The following is a 19818-nucleotide window of genomic DNA, read 5'->3' as shown; positions in this document are numbered from 1 at the left end:
CTGTTACTGTGGTACCACCTTTAGAATACATAAAATTATGGTACAAAGTCATGTTTTGAGATCCTGTAGATTTATGTTAATATTATTGTCTTACTTAAAAATCCAGTCTAATTTTGCTACCTCAGTCTCCTATTCAGTGTCAATCTGTTGTTCAGTGTGATGTCCACTAAATTGTGGACATCTAAATGTCTGTGTAGTATAACTTTTATTCATAATGAGTTGGTATCTCAGTGGTAACTTAGGTCTGTACATTGACATTCTTGAGGTTTTTAGTTTTGCAGAACACTGATATCTATGGACTCTAAAAATGGACTTCATTTAAAGAAACCCACGGACCATTAATGGACAAAAACATGAGTCAATATGTATTGTGGCATTCAAATCCTAGCACTTTGGGAGAGGTAAGTAATTGACTATGTTTTATGTTTGTTGAGATGGTAGAACAATCTTAAATTTGCCTAGGAAATTATAGGATTGTAATTGAAAGGTACAGTTCTTAATCTCTTTATGTTTTAATCAGGACCTTCCAAAGAAAGGTTTGTTTTGTATATATGAAGCAATTGTTCTTATTTTTCTGTAAAGTTGATCAGAAATTGAAGATTGGCAAGCTATATTTATATTGTTCCTGGAAAGTTACTGCTCTGCTTTCTTTTTTTAGGGGGGAACCTCCTTTCAACACTTTACATCCTGGTAGAAATAATTTAATCTGTGGATACCCTGTAGAAATGAGGCCTCAAATAGTCATTTAAATTATCTTGCATCCAAGTTTGGCTATATAATAGTATATGCATCAAATCTACTGATCAGTTTTATCTTGTGCCTCAGATTTAAGCAAGAAAAGAGGCCCAAAAATGTCTTTTTTTCTTTTTCCTGCCTTATTCATGCTATTTTATTTTTTTCTTTCTTCTTCTTTTAAAAAATGTATTAGGTGGTTGATTCTCCAGGCCTTTTATCTTTCTGTCTCAAGGGGGTAAAATTTATTTTCTCCCATTTTACCTTTTTTAATTGATCGGTTTGTTCATTTTCAGAACCTTAACTTCTAACTTAATGATAATATTTGTCACCCTTTAATCACTAAGCATTAAACTTGTAGTTTTTTTCTGGTCTCCTTTGTAGATACCCTGGCTTCTTATTTAGAATTTGCTTAATTCTATAGCAGACAGTACTTCTAGGAATTCATCTTTCAGATTTATTTGGCCTTACACACAGAAATTTGCGTACAAAGATTTTTGTCACCATACTGTTTGAAATTAAAAAAAACCTGCTAGAAATAGCCTGTGTTTCAACAGAGGTCTAGTTAAATGACTGTCTTTATACAAAGTAATACTTTGCAGCTCTTAGGATAAAGTAGTTGCAGAGATGCAGATATGGAAAAATCTCTAATACACATTGTTAACTGATAAAACAATAAAAAGAACTATACATACAGTATGTTTTCATTTGTGTTTATATAAAGCATACATTTATATACATGCATACAAAATTTCTTCAAACCAGCGTAAGGAATTATTGACAGATAACCCTGGGAAATGAGACTAGAGGCCTAGACTAGGAAGAAGAGACTCACATCTCACAATTTTTCCGTATACTATTTCTGGTGGGTTGATTTTTTTTTACTATGAGCATGTTTGTATTTTCATAATACTAAGAAACAAACAGCAAGTCTTTACAATAATTTAACAATTATGAGAGTCTTTTACTATTCCCTTATGACTTTCTGTTCTTATAATACTTGGACTATTTAGAAGAAGTAGGGTTACATAAATGAGTTAAGATTTTTCAGAACTGCAATCTATTCCAATCCATTGTAATAGATTTTAAACCTTGACGTTAGATTGTTACTATTAATAAGATCTTAAGAATACTAAATGCTTAGTCTTGCCAAATTCAGTATTCATTTACAGTATACTGCGTGTTGCTGACCTGACCAGGTGATATGGTGGGTGTTACCATTGTTTGCAAGCTAGGTTAGTATTGCTGTGGCATAATTCTGAACTTCACAGTATTACTGAATAGGATGAACTTTGTTTTATTTGAATTGCTATTTAGGGACTTTTTAAACAACTCATTATTATTTTACTTTGTTCTTGATGTTTAGAACTGGCTTAAAGCATTGTGAAGAATGGCTTGTTCTGTTAGTAAAATCAGTAAACCAGAAAAATAATTTATATAATTGGTAATCTCATTTTGTATTACTTTTAATTAGCTGATTATCTGCCTTGGGAATGCAGCAGAGAATTCTGGTGACTTTTACTTCGATAATCATTTTTGTCTTCCCATACTTTTATTGTAGGACATTTGGAATAGTAGTAATAGATAAGTAAAATGAATTATATGAAAAATTTAAATATATAATAATCTTTATTTTTTAATAGGGATTTTATTAGAAACTTGCTTGAGAATAGGCTTTGTAAGATACATACCTATATGATACCACTTATTGTGTGTCTGTTAAAAATCATAATGAAGGCTGCTAACTAGTGGTTGAATCATGATTAGTAGAATAGAAGAAGTTATAGGCTCACGCCTGTAATCCCAGCACTTTGGGAGGCCGAGGTGGGTGAATCACCTGAGTTTGGGAGTTCGAGACCAGCTTGACAACCATGGAGAAACCCCATCTCAACTAAAATTACAAAAATTAGCTGGGCGTGGTGGCACATGCCTGTAATCCCAGCTACTCAGGAGGCTGAGGTAGGAGAATCACTTGAACCCAGGAGGCAGAGGTTGCAGTGAGCCAAGATCACACCATTGCACTCCAGCCTGGGCAAACTTGGCAGAGTATTTTGCATATACTCATCTCTGTTAAATGATGCTTTGTTTCCTAATGTCCTTGGGATTAATCACTGTCATCATGAAGGGGAAATCAGTGAGTGCGATGCCTAGAGTAAGACTCTTTATTCTTGCTAAGTGAATGGATAGCAATGAATTGAATCCAAGGACAGATTGTTTTCCTAAATCAAGAGGATAGAATATGGTAAAGGTGACATGGAGAGAAAGGAGATGAACCTGAATGTAAAAGTTACATGTAGAGAACACAGAATTGAGGAAAGATGCTTCTATATGTGTGTGTATATATGTGTGTACATAGAGATATAGTATATAATATCTACATCTATGTATGTTGCATACATATATGTTCCGGAAACATATATATTTATATATAGAGAATATATATATTCCAGAAATATGTGTGTGTATGTGTATATACACATAGAGAGAGAGATAAAGAGAGAATATACACATATATATATATATATATTCCAGAAAACCAGATAGGAGGTTATCCGGTTAGTCAATAAGGAAAAAAAAAAAAAAGCGCATTAAGTCCTTAGAGCTGGGCCTGTCATAGGCTAACTCATGATTTTGCGAGTAGCTTAAATAATTTTGGAAGTTTTAAGATTATTCACAGAGTTGAAATGACAAGAAGGCAGACCTAAGCTTAAGTGAGAAAATTAAAATCTAGCAACATAAACTATTATGTTAACCATATCTTTTGAGATTCTGTTTTGTGTTGTTTTGGGGAGAGGAGAAAGAATAGAGAACTCAAAAATTTATTGATGTTCAATTTGAATTGAACTAGAACATAAGTCTTTCCTAGCATTCCAATTGTTTATGACCAAGATTAAACAGATCCCATTAACCTATAAAACATTAATGCACAAAAACTGATTTGATTACCTTGCAGAACAGGAGAACTGTTTTTAATCAATGTTTTGATCCTATAAAAGGGCAATTGTAATGATCTAGATTGAGGGGACTGGAACTATTTAGAAGACTTTGGAAGGGTTGGAGAAACTCCATAGGAAGTATACTTGTTCTTTGTTATTTGAGGCCAAATTTCATTCAAAATAAGAGAAAGTATAGAACTATTAATAATTAGCAGTGAAGCAGACTGTGTTGAGAGGCAGTGAACTCCTGGTAATTTGGGTTGCTTAAGCAGATTTTGAACATCAGGAACACTGTAGAGGGGATTTTTCATTGTATGGAAGAATGTACTAGATTATTCCGGAGGCCTCTTTCAAATCCTAAAAACCTTTTTGTAGTGTAATAAAGTGATTTATTGTAGATGGGTTTAACCTCTTATTCCTATATTTAAATACTGATAGCTAACATATCCACTGGTCACTTATCCATCAACCTCACCTCACCCATAACCAGGACATAAATTTTAAAATTATTTGAACTTCAAATTATAAGACATAAAATCAACATGCTTTTCTCAGATCCTTACTCAGTTTACTTTTATTTTAGACACAATTCTGATAGGCTTAATTAGCTGGCATCTAATTCCATGAGATATTAGAAGTAACAAATCATGAATAGTCCAGGTGCTCCTATTAGAGGCAAAGAAAAAAAGAAAAAACTCATAAAGCAGACCAGCTAATTTAAAATTGTAGCAACCTGGGTCCTTTTGATAAGATGAAAACAGCTCTATATTAATGGATATTCAAAATGATAACCCTGACTGAAAAGAAGTAATTTATGTTTAGTATTTTCTATTGAAGAAGGGAAGAATACCTGAATTTTAGAAAGATCTCTTCAGTGTGTTTAATAACAAAAGACAGTTGGATAGATATTTTGGCATTTGGAGAGGCTGCATTGTATAGTGGAAAGAGCACAAACTCTAGAGTAATATAGACAGATTTGAATCTGGGCTCCAGTCTATTAATTAAGTTTTATTATTCATTTCAACCTCCATTTCCTCAGCTGTAAAAAGGAATTTACTGAAGGTTAATGTATATAAAGTCTTGCCTAAGTAAAAATAGCTATTGTTATTATTTCATTATTACCATAAAGCTGACTTTATCTTGGTTAAAAAAAATTTTTGGCTATTCAAGTAGAGCAAGAATAAACTTATCTAATAGTTTTAGTGTAAGTTTAATATATATAATGCTAATAATGGTGATGGCATGCTTGAAAAAAGTTTTTAAAAATTATACAAGTAATTCATATCCACCTTACAAAAATTAGGTTATAGAAAATATACCTAAGCAAAACAAGGAATAAAGTTGTCAGAATCCTTTATCACTATAATATTTTAGTGCATGCTTCATTTTTAAACTGCTTTGACATTCCCACAGGGTGTCACTTCTGAGTAGTGACTGCTGAAATGGATTCTATATTACTACTGTTGGGGAATTTACATTATTCACTGTGCTTTCTAATCATAACATGAAGTGAAAGATTGTGACATGGCACAATACTGATTAAAATAAAGCCCCGGTCCTGGTAAATTTTGTTGTATTGAAACCAGTTTTGTAGAGTGGTGGGTGTTGCTTTCTGTTCTGGAGCCAGAGAGCCCAAGTTTGAATCCCGTCTCTACTATTTATCAGCTGGGTAATTACCTGAATTTCTTAATTTTTCTGTACTTCAGTTTCTTTATCTGTAAATTGGGGACAATAGTAGTATCTAATTCATGGGTTGTTGTGAGGATTAAAGGAATTAATCTACATAAAGTGTTTAGAGCAGTGCCTGGCACAAAGTATAGACTCAGTAAATATTAGCTGCTATTATTATTCGTTTTTAGGCAGGTTTATACAAGCATATAAGATAAACAGAATGAGCACAAAATTAAGTCAGTGAGATTAAAAACCTCTTCTAAAAAAGGGAGAGGTATGGAACAGAGGCTAGTATCCCCTGAGGGAGAGAGGCCTCTGGTAATTATTTACTGAGCTAAAATTTCAGAGGGCTATAACCTGTCTTTTGTTGCATCAGGCACATGTTTACAATATTTTTACTATATGTTTTTCATTTGAACCTTGCAAAGGGGTCTGAATTTTTCCATTTGAAGGCATTGTTTCTTTTTCTCCCTGTTTAAATATTTCAATATTTTTGAACCATAGTATTTCCACATCAGTTTCTTTCCCTACCCCACAAAGTCAACATCATTTTATGCTGTCTCTTCCAACAAGCATTTTGGCTATGCTTTCAGAGATCAAAAGCTCTTTAAGACAATTCGATACCATGGATAGAGATCAAAGAGATACAATAAATTATCATTAAATCAGTGTATCTGACTACAGCCCCAGGGAGATTCTGTAAGAACTTTAAATTCTGTTGCAATTTTCAGTGACGGGTATTAATCAAAGAGATAAGCCAATGAACATATTTAGCCGTTCTGTCTACTGTACCTTTTAAAAAAAATTTTTTTCCTTTTCTTTTTTTTTTTGATTTTCTCCTTTTCTTTTAGCATGGTATCTAGTAATCTGATTAATTACTGACCAAAAAGAAGTTTTTAATTTCCCTTAAAAAAATTGTTAGACTTGTAGTAGAATTTTTTTTGTGTTTTGTTTTGTTTTCAAGCATCAAGTACCACGTTTTTGAAGACCATGGCCTATCATCATTATGCATTCAAGATTTGAGTTTGAATAACCTCATCAAGACTTAGATCTTCTTCAAAAGCTTCAAGTCTCATCTGCATTAAAGCTCTCCATTGAACCCTCTCACAAAAGTACAAGCTTAAAGGGACTAAAATCCATTCATACATTCCATTTTATATCCCTTCCTCTGACTTCTCTTCAATTTCCTTGGCTTCTAGGGTGCTTCATATTGCTTATGTTCCTTTAGACTAGAGCCAAGGAGACAGTGCTTTCCAAAAAATGTGTTCTGTGGCCATAAGTTTTCATTGATAGAGAAGCATAAATTTAACATGATGAATTTAGAATTAGGACCTTTATGGTATCCTATAAAAAGTTGAGTTAACAGGCCGGGCACGGTGGCTCCTGCCTGTAATCCTAGCACTTTGGGAGGCTGAGGCAGCCGGATCCCCTGAGGTCAGGCATTTGAGACCAGCCTGGCCAAACATGGCGAAACCCCATCTCTACTAAAAATACAAAAATTAGCCGGGCGTAGTGGAGGGTGCCTGTAATCCCAGCTACTTGGGAGACTGAGGCAGGAGAATCACTTGAACCCAGGAGGCGGGGTGTGCAGTGAGCTGAGATCGTGCCTCTGCACTCCAGCCTGGGTAACAGAGCAAGACTCTGTCTAAAAACAACAAAAAAAGTTGAATTAACAATAAGGAAATTAGGACGAAGTGGCAAAAATATTTTGGGTTACATTATACTCTCAGAAGCTATGTGGTTTAGAGAAAAGGGTCCCCAACCACAAAAGTTAGTGGTTCTTATTCTGTCTACCTCGTACTAGGTATATGGTAACTGATAAAGTCACTTAACCTCTCTGAACCGTAACTTCATCATCTATGAAGTGAATCTGACATTTTCCCCCCGGCCTACCTCACAGGGTTGTTGTGAGGATCAAATGAAATAATGTACATGAAAAGACATATATAAAATGTATAATACAGACAAAGGGTCCTGTTACATAGTTGGAAGTCATTCCCTCAGATCTTGGGTCTAGGAAGGTAGGTGATTTAAACTCACTGAAAGCATGTACCATATTCAGATTGGATACATGGTAACAAGGCTATATTAAATTTTTTTCTCTGAGTTGAGTCCCTAAAATACTATCATGGGCTGATTCTAAGAAGGAGCACGAATATATATTCCCCTAAAATTATAGCTTAGCATTGTTAATGCTCTAGAGCAGTTATCAGAGTTATATGTTGTAACATATTAGTGATTTGTGAAACTTTTTTACTAAAATGTGACCCTTATTTTTCTTTAAATGAAAGAACATAGAATATTTCACAATGCATTCCATGTGGTAAGAGTAAAAAATTGTTTTAGTTATATGTACAAATGTGTGTGTGTGAAGGTGTGTATACTTGGTCATTAAATAAAATGTACTTTTTTTCCCCTGTGAGTTGCAGCTGCTGTTCTTTCTTTCTTTTTTCTTCTTTTTTTTGAGACGGAGTCTGGCTCTGTCACCTAGGCTGGAGTATAGTGGCGCGATCTTGGCTCACTGCAACCTCTGCCCCCTGGGTTTAAGTGATTCTCCCGCCTCAGCCTCCTGAGGAGCTAGGATTACAGGCACTCGCCACTGCGCCCGGCTAATATTTGTATTTTAAGTAGAGACGGGGTTTTGCCATGTTGGCCAGGCTGGTCTCAAATTCCTGACCTCAGGTGATCTACCCACCTCTGCCTCCCAAAGCGCTAGGATTATAGGCGTGAGCCAGCGCGCCCAGCCTCTTTTTCTTTTTGAGACAGGGTCTCACTTTATCATCCAGGCTGAAGTGCAGTGGCACAGGCTACAGCAGCGGCGTGATCATGGCTCACTTCAGCCTTGACCTACCGGGCTCAAGTGATTCTCCCACCTCAGCCTCCCCAGGTAGCTGGGACTACAGGCACAGGCCCCCACAACCGGCTAATTTTTCTATTTTTTGTAGAGATGGGGTTTCATCGTGTTATGCAGGCTGGTCTTGAACTCCTGAGCTCAAGTGATCCACCCACCTCAGCCTCCCAAAGTATTGGGATTACAGACATGAGCCACTGTGCCCAGCCATCAGTTGCTGTTCTCAGAGTGCCATTTTGGCACTAATGCCTTCCTACACATTTGGATTCCTAAGAGACTCAGCATTTTTTTTCACTTTCTACTACTACTTGTGACAAAGAAATTAATACCAATTTGACTTATGGTGTAATTGAAATATTTTTTATTTCATAGCACAGATAAAGCCTGTATGCCTCATGGATATTTAATATTTTAGTATCTATTCTGATACCCAGACTGTTATAGCATTTAAAAGGTTGCTTCAACCTCTACTAGCAGAAAGATTGTGTCAAATATTTTGCTTTTTAATTTTTTTTTTCTTGTATCTTTCTGGCCTAATGGCAAACAAAACCCTCCATTTAGCATTATTCGAGGACTAAGTAGAGAGAGGCTATCAAGAATGTAGTTAGCATGACTGGGAATTTGATGGTCTCTGGAAAAGAAAGTGCCATTTCTTTTCTTTCTTTGAGTAACTAGGTTTATCTTTAGTTTAATGATTTAAGATAAATAATTCACTAACATTAACTTGTTCAACTGTTACTCCTAAAAACAGATATCTCCCTCTTTGGTGATAGCATTGGTTAGGTTAGCAGAGGTGACTTTATTATAGTGTCCATGAACAATAGGGCATTGCTGCTGCTTCCCGGGGTTATGCATTCCAGTTCATTGATGAAAAACTAATTTTTTAGTGCTTTAGTGTACTGAAATGCTGCCTTTAGTGCCCTGGAATTATTTAAAGCTTGTTAGAAGGTTGTGCAAGGTATTAATTTTCTCTGCTTATAAATTATATGAATGTATATAGTCCTAGCAATATGAACGTTTATCAGAAGATGTATAATGTAGAATCCAACTGCCTCATTCTTCCTGAACAGGCGTGGCCAAACTTCTTACATTAATGGAGACTGAATGAATTGCAAAGGTTGTATAAATCGAGGCTATTATGTTTATGACAATTGGCAGCTGTGGCATAAAAGGCTCATTACCATCTGTAATTGACATTTTGTTGTTCCTCCTTCCTCCACACCTTTGCCAAAAAATGGCATTGGTATTACTACCTCTCCATGCAGGAAGTAGGATCTACCTATGAGAAAGTTCAAGAGAGTAGTTAGGCAAGTTCAGCTATCCCTGACCTTCCACAACCCTCATGAAACTAATCCATTGCAAAATTCAGTCTTTTCTGCTTCCTAAATATCTTTCAAATTATTCATCTTTGTTTCCATGTCCGTCCTTATTTATTTTATCATCTTTGCCTACATTTTTGCAATATCTCTTGAATGGTTTTTTGTATTTACTCCTCCCCCCTCTAATCTCATTGCTTTTAGACTGATTTTTTAAAATACAGTTCTAATATTTTTGATCCTCTGATCTAAACTCTTATTATCTTATTGCCCTTAGAATTCAACCCCAAATCTTCAATCATTCTTTGCCTACTAAGCTCAAGCCATAATGGTCTTCCAATTCTCTGACAATGCCATTTTTTTTTTCTTCAGAGTTTTTGTTGTTGTTATTGTTGTTGAGACAGAGTGTTGCTTTGTCGCCCAGGCTGGAGTGCAGTGGCGCAATCTTGGCTCACTGCAACCTCCGCCTCCCGGTTCAAGCAGTCATCTGCCACAGCCTCCCGAGTAGCTGGGATTACAGGTGCCCGCCACCACGCCTGGCTAATTTTTGTATTTTTAGTAGAGATAGGGTTTCACCATGTTGGCCAGGCTGGTCTTGAACTCCTGACCTCGTGATTCACCCACCTCGGCCTCCCAAAGTGTTGGGATTACAGGCGTAAGCCACCGTGCCCAGCCTTCTTTAGGGCTTTTGCAGATACTTTCTGCTTGGAATGCCCTCCTCTCTCCTATTCCTCTTCACATAACCCACTTCTACTCATACCACCAGTCTCACTTTTAAAGTGATATAGTCTCACTTTTAAAATAATATTTAATATTATTTTTTCCAAGAAGCCTTCCTCCATATCTCAGACTAGATTAGACCTCCATTCTCTATCATTCTTTCATAAATCACCCATTTTTTCTCAAACATAGCATAGTTGTAATTATTTCTCATATATAATCATTTGTGAATAATCTTACAAGGCAACCTTTAGGAGGGCAGTGACTGGTGCATGTTTTATTACACTGTATGCCCAGTGTTTAGGAAATTGCCTAGCAAATAGTAGGGAATCAGTAAATATTTGTCAACTGATTCTTCCCACAGCTACCATTCTTCACTTAGATATTTCAGTACTGTAAGTTCTTCTGGGTTGTTGAACTTCCTCTGTTTAAAACCCTCCACTTGGCTGAGTGCAGTGCTTATGCCTGCAATTCCAGCACTTTCGGAGGCCAAGGCAGGAGGATCGCTTGAGGCCAGGAGTTCAAGACCAGCAACACAGTGAGACTCCAGTCTCTACAAAATAAAAATAATTTTAAAATGAGCCGGGCATCGTGGCACACGCCTGTAGTCCCAGCTACTCAGGAGGCTCAGGTGGAAGGATTGCTTGAGCCCAGGAGGTCCAGGCTGCAGTGAGCCATGATTGTGCCCCTGCACTCCAGCCTGGGTAACAGAGCGAGAGCCTGTCTCAAACACACAAACAAAAACCCTCTAGTTGCTTCTCATCTCACTCCAAATATGAGCCCAAGTCCTTATAATGGTCTCTAGGGCCTTACCTGATATGCCTCTACTCTCTCCTTACCTCTCTACCATCTATTGGACTGCCCAGCCCAGATCTCTTAGCTGATCTCAGAAATGTCAAGCTTTCTTCTGCCTCAGGACCTTTGTACTTGATATTCCCTGTGCCTGGAATACCATTGCCTTAGATATCTGTCTGGTTTAATCTGTCATCTTCTTTAGGCCCTTGAGGTTATGTGACTTCAGTGAGGCCCTCTTTGACCATCTTATTTAAAATTGTAACCTCACTACATGGCATCCCTAGTCTTCTCTGCTTTACTTTTCTCCATCGTACTTATCTCTGATTGACATTCTCTTCATAGGTATTTTCCCCAGTACTGAGAACAGTGACTGACACATGGTAGGACCTTAGAACTTACTTATTAATTGAGTTAATTTAACCTGTACTCACAGAGATGCATATTTGGGACAATGAGACCTGTAGCCCAAATTATGAGGGCTGAATATTTCAAGATGATTTTAGGAGATGAGTTAGTTAAATGTATTTATATCCTGCCTTGTTCTAAAAAAAATTTTCAAATGCATGTAGTATGTAGGATGGAGACATAAAGAGAATAAGACAAAGCGAATGTAATAGTATTAAAGTGAGTAATGTACAGAAGGTCCCGCATAGTGGCTAAAGGCATGTTATAAATTTGACTTATGAAAGAGTTAGCTTGCTCAGAAATGATTGAGCTGGAATCAAGAATCTGTTCTCTGGCACAGGTCACAGATATTTGAGTCTTACATAGAAACCCAGAAAACCCATTTAACTATAAGACATTGTGCAATTACTCTTCAAAAAAAAAAAAAAAAAAACTTGCTTTCTGTATTAGGAAATTTCCTATTGGCATAAAATGTACACAGTCTATCCATTATAAAGGCTCTGCTACATTTGAGAGATGGCAGTCACAGCTACCACCTCTGCTTATATCATGTCCAGGACATTCCCAAAGTTGATTTAAACCAAGTAATTGGATATTTTTGAAAGTTAGCTGTGAAAAATACCAACCAGCACATTAATTACCCCAGTTTCTCCTCCTCTAATCATGAGGTAGCATGACAGTACAGTGGTTGTGGCTTCCTTCCTTTTGAGGTAGATAATTGGCAACTTAGAAATAGGTTCTTGGCTGGGTGTGATGACTCACACCTGTAATCCCAGCAATTTTGGGAGGCCAAGGTGGGCGGATCACCTGAGGTCAGGAGTTCGAGACCAGCCTAGCCAACATGGTGAAACCCTGTCTCTACTAATAATACAAAAATCAGCCGAGTGTGCTGGCACATGCCTGTAATCCCAGCTACTCAGGAGGCTGAGGTGGGAGAATCTCTTGAACCCAGGAGGCGGAGGTTGCAATGAGCTGAGACTGTGCCACTGTACTCCTGTCTGGGCAACACAGTGAGACTCCGTCTCAAAAAGAAAAAAAAAAAGAAAAGAAAAAGAAATAGGTTCTTATGTAGTCACAACTAAACAGGGTAGGAAGATTGAGAGTTGGATGAATTAGACTTCAAGAAATTTTTCACCAATACAGTAACCCAAAATAAGAGCTTCTCTCTCTCTCTCTCTCTCTGTGCATACAATTAATAGATATTATATAGTACATGTCTTTCTGTTCATGGTATGTGTACTTTCCTAATTCTGTCTTTTTTTTTTTTTTTTTTTTTTGTCATTTAAAACTGAGTCTGAGAAATGTTGCCATGTCTGCAGGCCAGAGATAAAGCAAGGAACGTGGGGACAGACTACAGGCCTTTCAGTAAACTCTGCAGTACCTCACTAAACAAAGCTGGTATTTTTGAGGCAAAAGATGAGAATATTTAGCTAAATGGTGTTGCGTTTGCAAAATGTGCTAGTTCTTATTTGATTTTTTTCTTCTTTCTTAGAAAGCTTTCTCCTTTCTATCTTTGACTTGCGGATAAATATTACATTTGAAGTCACATCTGTCCCACACCATTTTTTTCAGGGAAGAGGAAAACTAAATGAACCATAGACTTAGGGAAATAATGGAAATATGGATGTTTAAAAAAACCATTTATGTTCCATGTATTTCAAGGAAAGGAAATGAGGAGACACATTAAGAACACCACAGAACCATTAAAATGGACAACTCACATAAGGGGAAAGTATTTACCAAAAGCATTATGTATAACATGTTGCTGATTATATAACATGTTGTGTTGTTATATTTAACGTGTAAGTATACATTATTCTAACTAATTTAAAATATGTTTATTGAATTTGCTTTACATATTGTATTTATTTGATGGAACTTTATGTTCATTTTTTAAGACGTCAAATATCTCCTCGTTTTGACATTTCATGAGTAACAGGAGAAAACCTGAGAAGAGACAAAAGTAATGCAAAGGTCATTGTGTCTGTCTTCTACATCATAAGTGATGTAGAAGCAGAAAGATCTTATTTTCATTAGAAGTGGTGAAGTGGCAGAAAGACAATATCCCCCGACTGGTTTGCTGACACAAATTTTGCCATATAGTGAGGACAAAAAAATATGTCTAGGCGTTTAACTCATTATCTCCTCAACTATGGTACACAGAATGTCTGACACAACTACAAGAGATTTTGTAAGCCAGAAGGGTTCTGTAATGACATGTTTGGAAAACGTTGCAGTCTTTTTTGAAAATTTATAATGTATCTTAACACATTCCAAACGTGCAATCACAATTCTTTTTCGCTCATAAAATCTATTAATAACCCTTGGAATCATCTTTCAGGAAATGCTGAAAATTTTGCTTCTGTTTAGGATGTAGAATGTTGCAAGAGAACATTGTTCCTATCCTAACAATGAGAAAAATCTTGATAATCCACAAAGTCATGATGTTTCTTGAGCTCATCAGAGAGTTGAGGTCACAAGGCAATCAGATGAACTGAAATTCCAAAGAGAGACAAGCCCTTTTGAAGAGATAGGACACAGAAACTGTGTTACCTTTGGCAGAGCATAGGAGGAAGAGAAGGCACTGTAAAGGTAGGTAAGAAGAAAGCGGCTAAAACTGTAATGAATTCTTAAAGGCTGAGTGTGGGATCCTGTAACATTTCAGAATAACGGGGAGCCCCAGTCACAAAAGTAGCCTGCACTCACTTGCAGGCTTTCTTCTATGGGCCCCTGTGTTAGTTTCCTAGGGCTGCCAGAACAAAGTACAGCAGTGTGCTGTGTAACGACATTTCAGCCAATGACTCCATCTTCATATTGCCATCTTCTCTGTATGTCTGTCTGTTTTTTTTCTCTCTCTCTTTTTAAAACCATTTTTAAAGCTATAGTGCAGTAATATTAACTGTATATATATATGTGTGTGTGTATATATATATAGTTACGAAACAGATCTCTCAAACTTTTTCATCTTGCAAAACTGCAACTCTATACCCCTTGAATAACTCACCTTTTCTCTCTTCCCCATTCTGCTAGTAGCACCATTCTACTTCCCATTTCTAAGAGTTTGACTATTTTTGATACTTCATAGAAGTGGAATCATGCAATAGTTTTCTTTTTGTGGCTGGTTTGTTTCACTTAACATAATGTCCTCAGAGTTCATCTATGTTGTAGCATATGATAGGATTTCCTTCTTTTTTTTTTTCAGACGGATTTTCACTCTTGTTGCCCAGGCTAGAGTGCAGTGGCACGATCTCAGCTCACTGTAACCTCCGCCTCCTGAATTCAAGCTATTTTCCTGTCTCAGCCTCCCGAGTAGCTGGGATTATAGCCACCCACCACTACACCCAGCTAAGTTTTTGTATTTTTAGTAGAGACAGGGATTCACCATGTTGGTCAGGCTGGTCTTAAACTCCTGACCTCAAGTGATCCGCCTGCCTCTGCCTCCCAAAGTGCTGGGATTACAGACATGAGCCAGCACGCCTGGCCTACCTTCTTTTTTAAGGCTGAATAATATCCATTGTGTGAATATACCAAATTTTCTTTATTCATCTGTTGGTGGACATTTAGGTTGTTGGCTATTGTGACTAATACTGCAATGAACATGAGTGTGCGAATATCTCTTTGAAATCTTGTTTTTAATTCTTTTGGGTATATACCCAGAAGTGGGATTGCTAGGTCATATGGTAATTCTATTTTTAATTTTTTGAGGAACTTCCATACTGTTTTCTATAGCAGCTGCACCATTTTACATTCCCACCAACAGTGTACAGAGGCTCCAAGTACTCTACATCCTTACCAACACTTGTTATTGTTTTTTTTTTGTTTTTATTTATTTATTTATTTATTTTTAGTTAATTTACTTTTTTAAATAGTGGTCATCCTAATAGGTATGAGGTGATACTATTCTGGTTTTAATTTTCATTTCCCTAATGATTATTGATGTTGAGGATCTTTTCATATGCTTGTTGGTCATTTGTATATCTTCTTTGGAGAAATGTCTGTCAAGTTCTTTGCCCATTTTTAAATTGAGTTATTTTGTTTTTTTAATTATTATTATTGAGTTGTAATACATCATTATATTAATATATTCTGGATTTTTGTCAAGTTCTCTTGAGAAACTTTTTAAGGTTGCCTTTTCACTCTTAGATTATTTCCTTTGCTGCATGTAAGTTTGTAAGTTCGCTGTAGTCCCATTTGTCTATTTTTTGCACTTGTTGCCTGTGCTTTTCGTGTTAATATCTAAATAATAATTGCCAAACCCAATGTCATTAAGCTTTTCCCCTGTGTTTTCTTCCAGGAGTTTTATAGTTTCAGGTCTTACAGTTAGGCCTATGATCCATTCTGAGTTCATCTTTGTAATCAACATTTTGTAGGATCTTTGTATGACAGGGTCCAACTTCATTCTTTTGCATGTGGATATCCAGTTTTCCCAATGCCATTTGTTGAAGAGACTGTCCTTTTCCCATTGTGTGACCTCAGCACCCTTGTCAAAGATCATTTGACCATATACATGAGGGTTCGTTTTGGGGCTGTTCTGTTCCATTGGACAATATGTCTGTTTATGCCACTACTATTCTGTTTTGATTACTAAAGCTTTGTAATGTATGTTGAAGTCAGGAAGTTTGAGGCCTTCAGCTTTTTCTTCTTTCTCATATTTTTTAAGGCTATTCAGAGTCCTTTGAGATTTCATATGAATTAAAAGTTTTTGTTTTCTATTTCTGTAAAAACATTGTTAGGGTTTTGATAGGGATTGCATGAATCTATAGGTCATTTTAGGTAGTATGAACATTTTAATAATATTAAGTCTTACTGGGCACGGTGGCTTATGTCTGTAATCCCAGCACTTTGGGAGGCCGAGGTGGGTGGATTACTTGAGGTCAAGAGTTTGAGACCAGCCTGGCCAACATAGTGAAACCCTCTCTGGGGGGCAGAGGTTGCAGTGAGCCGAAATCCCACCACTGCACTCCAACCTGGGTGACAGAGCAAGAGTCTGTCTGAAAAAGTAAATAAATAAATGAGCAAATAAATAATATTAAGTCTTCCACTCCATGAGTATAGGATGTCTTTTCATTTATTCGTGTCTTCTTTAATTTCTTTCAGCAATGTTTTATAGTTTTCAATGTACAAGTCTTTTTCCTCCTTCTTTACATTTATTCCTACTTATTTTATTCTTTTTGATGCTATTATAAATGGGCTTGTTTTCTTAGTTTCCTTTATCAGATGGGTCCTTGTTAGTATATAGAAACACACTGATTTTTGTGTTTTATATTCTGATTCATTGATTTTATATTCTGCAACTTTGCTGAATTTATTACTTTTTTTGTGGAATCTTTAGGATTTTCTACATATATAATCAAGCCATCTGTGAACAGAAATAATTTTACTTCTTTCTTTCCAATTTGCATGGCTTTTATTTCTTTTTCTTGTATAATTGCCCTCGCCGGAACTTCTATTACTATGTTGAGTAGAAGTGGTGAAGGTGGGCAATCCTTCCCTTCTTCCTGATATTAAAGGGAAAGTTTTCAGTATTTCACCATGCAGTGTGATATTAGCTGTGGATTCTTCATAAATGGCCTTTATTGTATTAAGATATATCCTTCTATTTTTAGTTTGTTGGGTGTTTTTATCATGAAAGGGTATTGAAGTTTATCATGCTTTTTCTGAATCAACTGAGATGGTCATGTGGTTTTGGCCTTCATTGTGTTAATGTGGTATATTACATTGATCGATTTCATATGTTTAAGCCATTCTTGTGTTCCAGGAATAAATCCCATTTGATCATAATGTATAATCCCTTTAATGTGCTGTTGAATTCTGCTTGCTAATATTTTATTCAGGATTTTTACATCAGTGTTCATCCAGGATATCAGTCTGTAGTTTTCTTAGAGTATCATTGTCTGCTTTTAGTATCAGGGTAGTGGTAGCTAGTTTGGAAGTTTTCATCCTCTTCAATTTTTTGAAAGAGTTTGAGAAGGATCAGTGTTAATTCTTCTTTAAATGTGTGGTAGAATTGTCCATTGAAGGCATCTGGTCCTGGCTGTTTTTGTTGTTGTTGGGAGGTGTTTGATTACTGATTCACTCTTCTTACTAGTTACAGGTCTTTTCTGATTTTTTTCTTTATGATTCAGTCTTGGTAGGTTGTATGTTTCTAGAAATCTATCATTTTTTTCGATGGTATCCAATTTGTGTATAATTATTCATAGTAGTCTCTTATGATCCTTTTTATTTCTATGGCATCAGTTGTAATGTCTTCTTTTACTTTTACTTTTTATTATTCAAATCTTCTCTATTTTTTACCTTAGTCTAGCTAAGGATTTGTCAATTTTGTTGTCTTTTTAAAAAAGACAAGTTCTTCATTTTGCTGATTTCTTTCTACTATTTTTCTATCCCCTATTTTATTTATTTCTGTTCTAATTTTTATTATTTCCTTCCTAATACTAATGTTGGGTTTAATTTATAATTTTGTTTCATTGTGATTGGAAAAGATGCTTGGTATGGTTTCAGTCTTCTTAAATTTGTTAAGACTTGTCATGTGGCGTAACATGTTATCTATCCCAGAGAATGTTCCATGTGTCCTTGAGAAGAATGTGTGTTCTGCTATTGTGGAGTAGAATATTCTGTATATCTGTTAATACCAATTAGTTTATAGGGTTGTGTAAGTCATCTGTTTTCTTATTGATTATTTGCCTGGTTGTTCTATCCATTATTAAAAGTGGGGCATTGAAATCTCCTACTATTGTTGTGTTACCATCTGGTTTTTCTTTCAGTCTGTCAATGTTTGCTTTATATTTGGTTGTTCTCCTGTTACAAATATAAATACATATTTATAATTACTACTTTCTTCCTAGTGAATTAATCCTTTATTTATTATATAATGTCCTTCTTTGTCTCCTGACAATTTTTTTTTTAACTTCAAGTCTCTTTTATCTGATATTACTATGGCCACCCCTGTTCTCTTTTGGTTATCATTTGCATGGAATATCTTTTTCCATCCTTTCACTTTCAGTCTGTGTGTGTTCTTATACCTAAAGTAAGTTTCTTATACATAGCATATAGTTGGGTCTTTCTTTAAAATCCATTTTCTATATTGGGTTTAGTTTATAATTTTGTTTCATTGTGATTGGAAAAGATGCTTGGTATGGTTTCAGTCTTCTTAAATTTGTTAAGACTTGTCATGTGGCATAACATATTATCTATCCCAGAGAATGTTCAGTCTTCCTTTTGATTGAAAGTTCTATTTACATTTAAAGTAATTATTGATAGGGAAGGACTTATTATTGCCATTTTAAGATTTCTTTTCTGTATGTCTTGTAGTTCTTTTGTACCTGTTTTCCTGTCTAGCTGCCTGCCATTTTGTTCTGTTGACTTTTTGTAGAGAGAGATATGCTTTGACACCTTTCTCACTTTCTCTTGTGTATCTTCTAAAGAGATTTTATTTGTGTTTACAATGGGGATTACGTAAAACATCTTATAATTGTAACAATCTATTTTAAACTGATACCAGCTTAATTTAAACCATGTAGAAAAACTCTACTCCTTTATATACCCCCTACTTTATCAATGTCACAAATTATGTCTTTTATACTTTGTATCTAGTAACATAATTTTATAGTTTATAGTTATAGTTATTTTTATGCTTTTATCTTTTAAATTCTACATGGAAATTAAAAATGATTTATGTGCCACCATTACAGTATTACATGATTCTGTATTTACCTGTGTATTTACCTTTACAGAGAGCTTTACATGTTTATATGCTTTCAAGTTGTTATGTACTATCCTTTTATTTCAACTTGAGGGTCTTCCTTTAGCATTTCTTGTAAGGTAGCTCTAGTGCTGAACTCCTTCAGCTTTTGATTATCTGGGAAGGTCTATTGTTTTCCTTCATTAAAATTTTTAAATTTTTATATATTTATTTTTATGATTTTAACTTTTATTTGAGATTTAGGGGATATATGTGCAGGTTTGTTACATGGGTATATTACATGATGCTATGGTTTGGGATACAATTGATCCTGTCACCCAGATAGTGAGCATAGTACCCAATAGTTAGTTTTCCAACTCATCTCCCTTCCTCCCCTTTCTTCCCTGTCTACTAGTCCCCAGTGTCTACTGTTGCCATCTTGATGTCTATTTGTATGCAATGTTTAACTTCCACTTATAAGTGAGAACATGTAGTATTTAGTTTTCTGTTCCTGTGCTAATTCTTTTAGGATAATGGCCTTGAGCTGCATTCATATTGCTGAAGAGAACATGATTTCATCCTTTTTTATGACTGCATAGCATTTCATGGTATATCTATCTATCTATCTATCTATCTGTCTATCTATCTATCTATATCACATTTTCTTTACCCAGTCCACCATTGATGGGCACCTAGGTTGATTTCATGTCT

General features: G+C 35.7%; 1 protein-coding gene across 3 annotated transcripts in view; it reads left to right on the top strand.

Annotated features, from left to right (window-relative positions):
- Positions 1–19818, top strand: part of MAP3K13 (mitogen-activated protein kinase kinase kinase 13) — a 192384-nt gene that overhangs the window by 2403 nt on the left and 170163 nt on the right. For all 3 annotated transcript variants that reach the window (XR_004182199.1, XM_031663506.1, XM_021934596.2), the window contains exon 2: positions 274–401. The gene's annotated coding sequence lies outside the window, so the exon portion shown is untranslated. The remainder of the gene's footprint in view (positions 1–273; positions 402–19818) is intronic.

This window comes from Papio anubis, chromosome 2 (assembly GCF_008728515.1).
Source record: "Papio anubis isolate 15944 chromosome 2, Panubis1.0, whole genome shotgun sequence".
NCBI lineage: Eukaryota > Metazoa > Chordata > Mammalia > Primates > Cercopithecidae > Papio > Papio anubis.
Note: the sequence above shows the minus strand (reverse complement) of the source record. Positions and strands in the feature narration are given on the sequence as shown.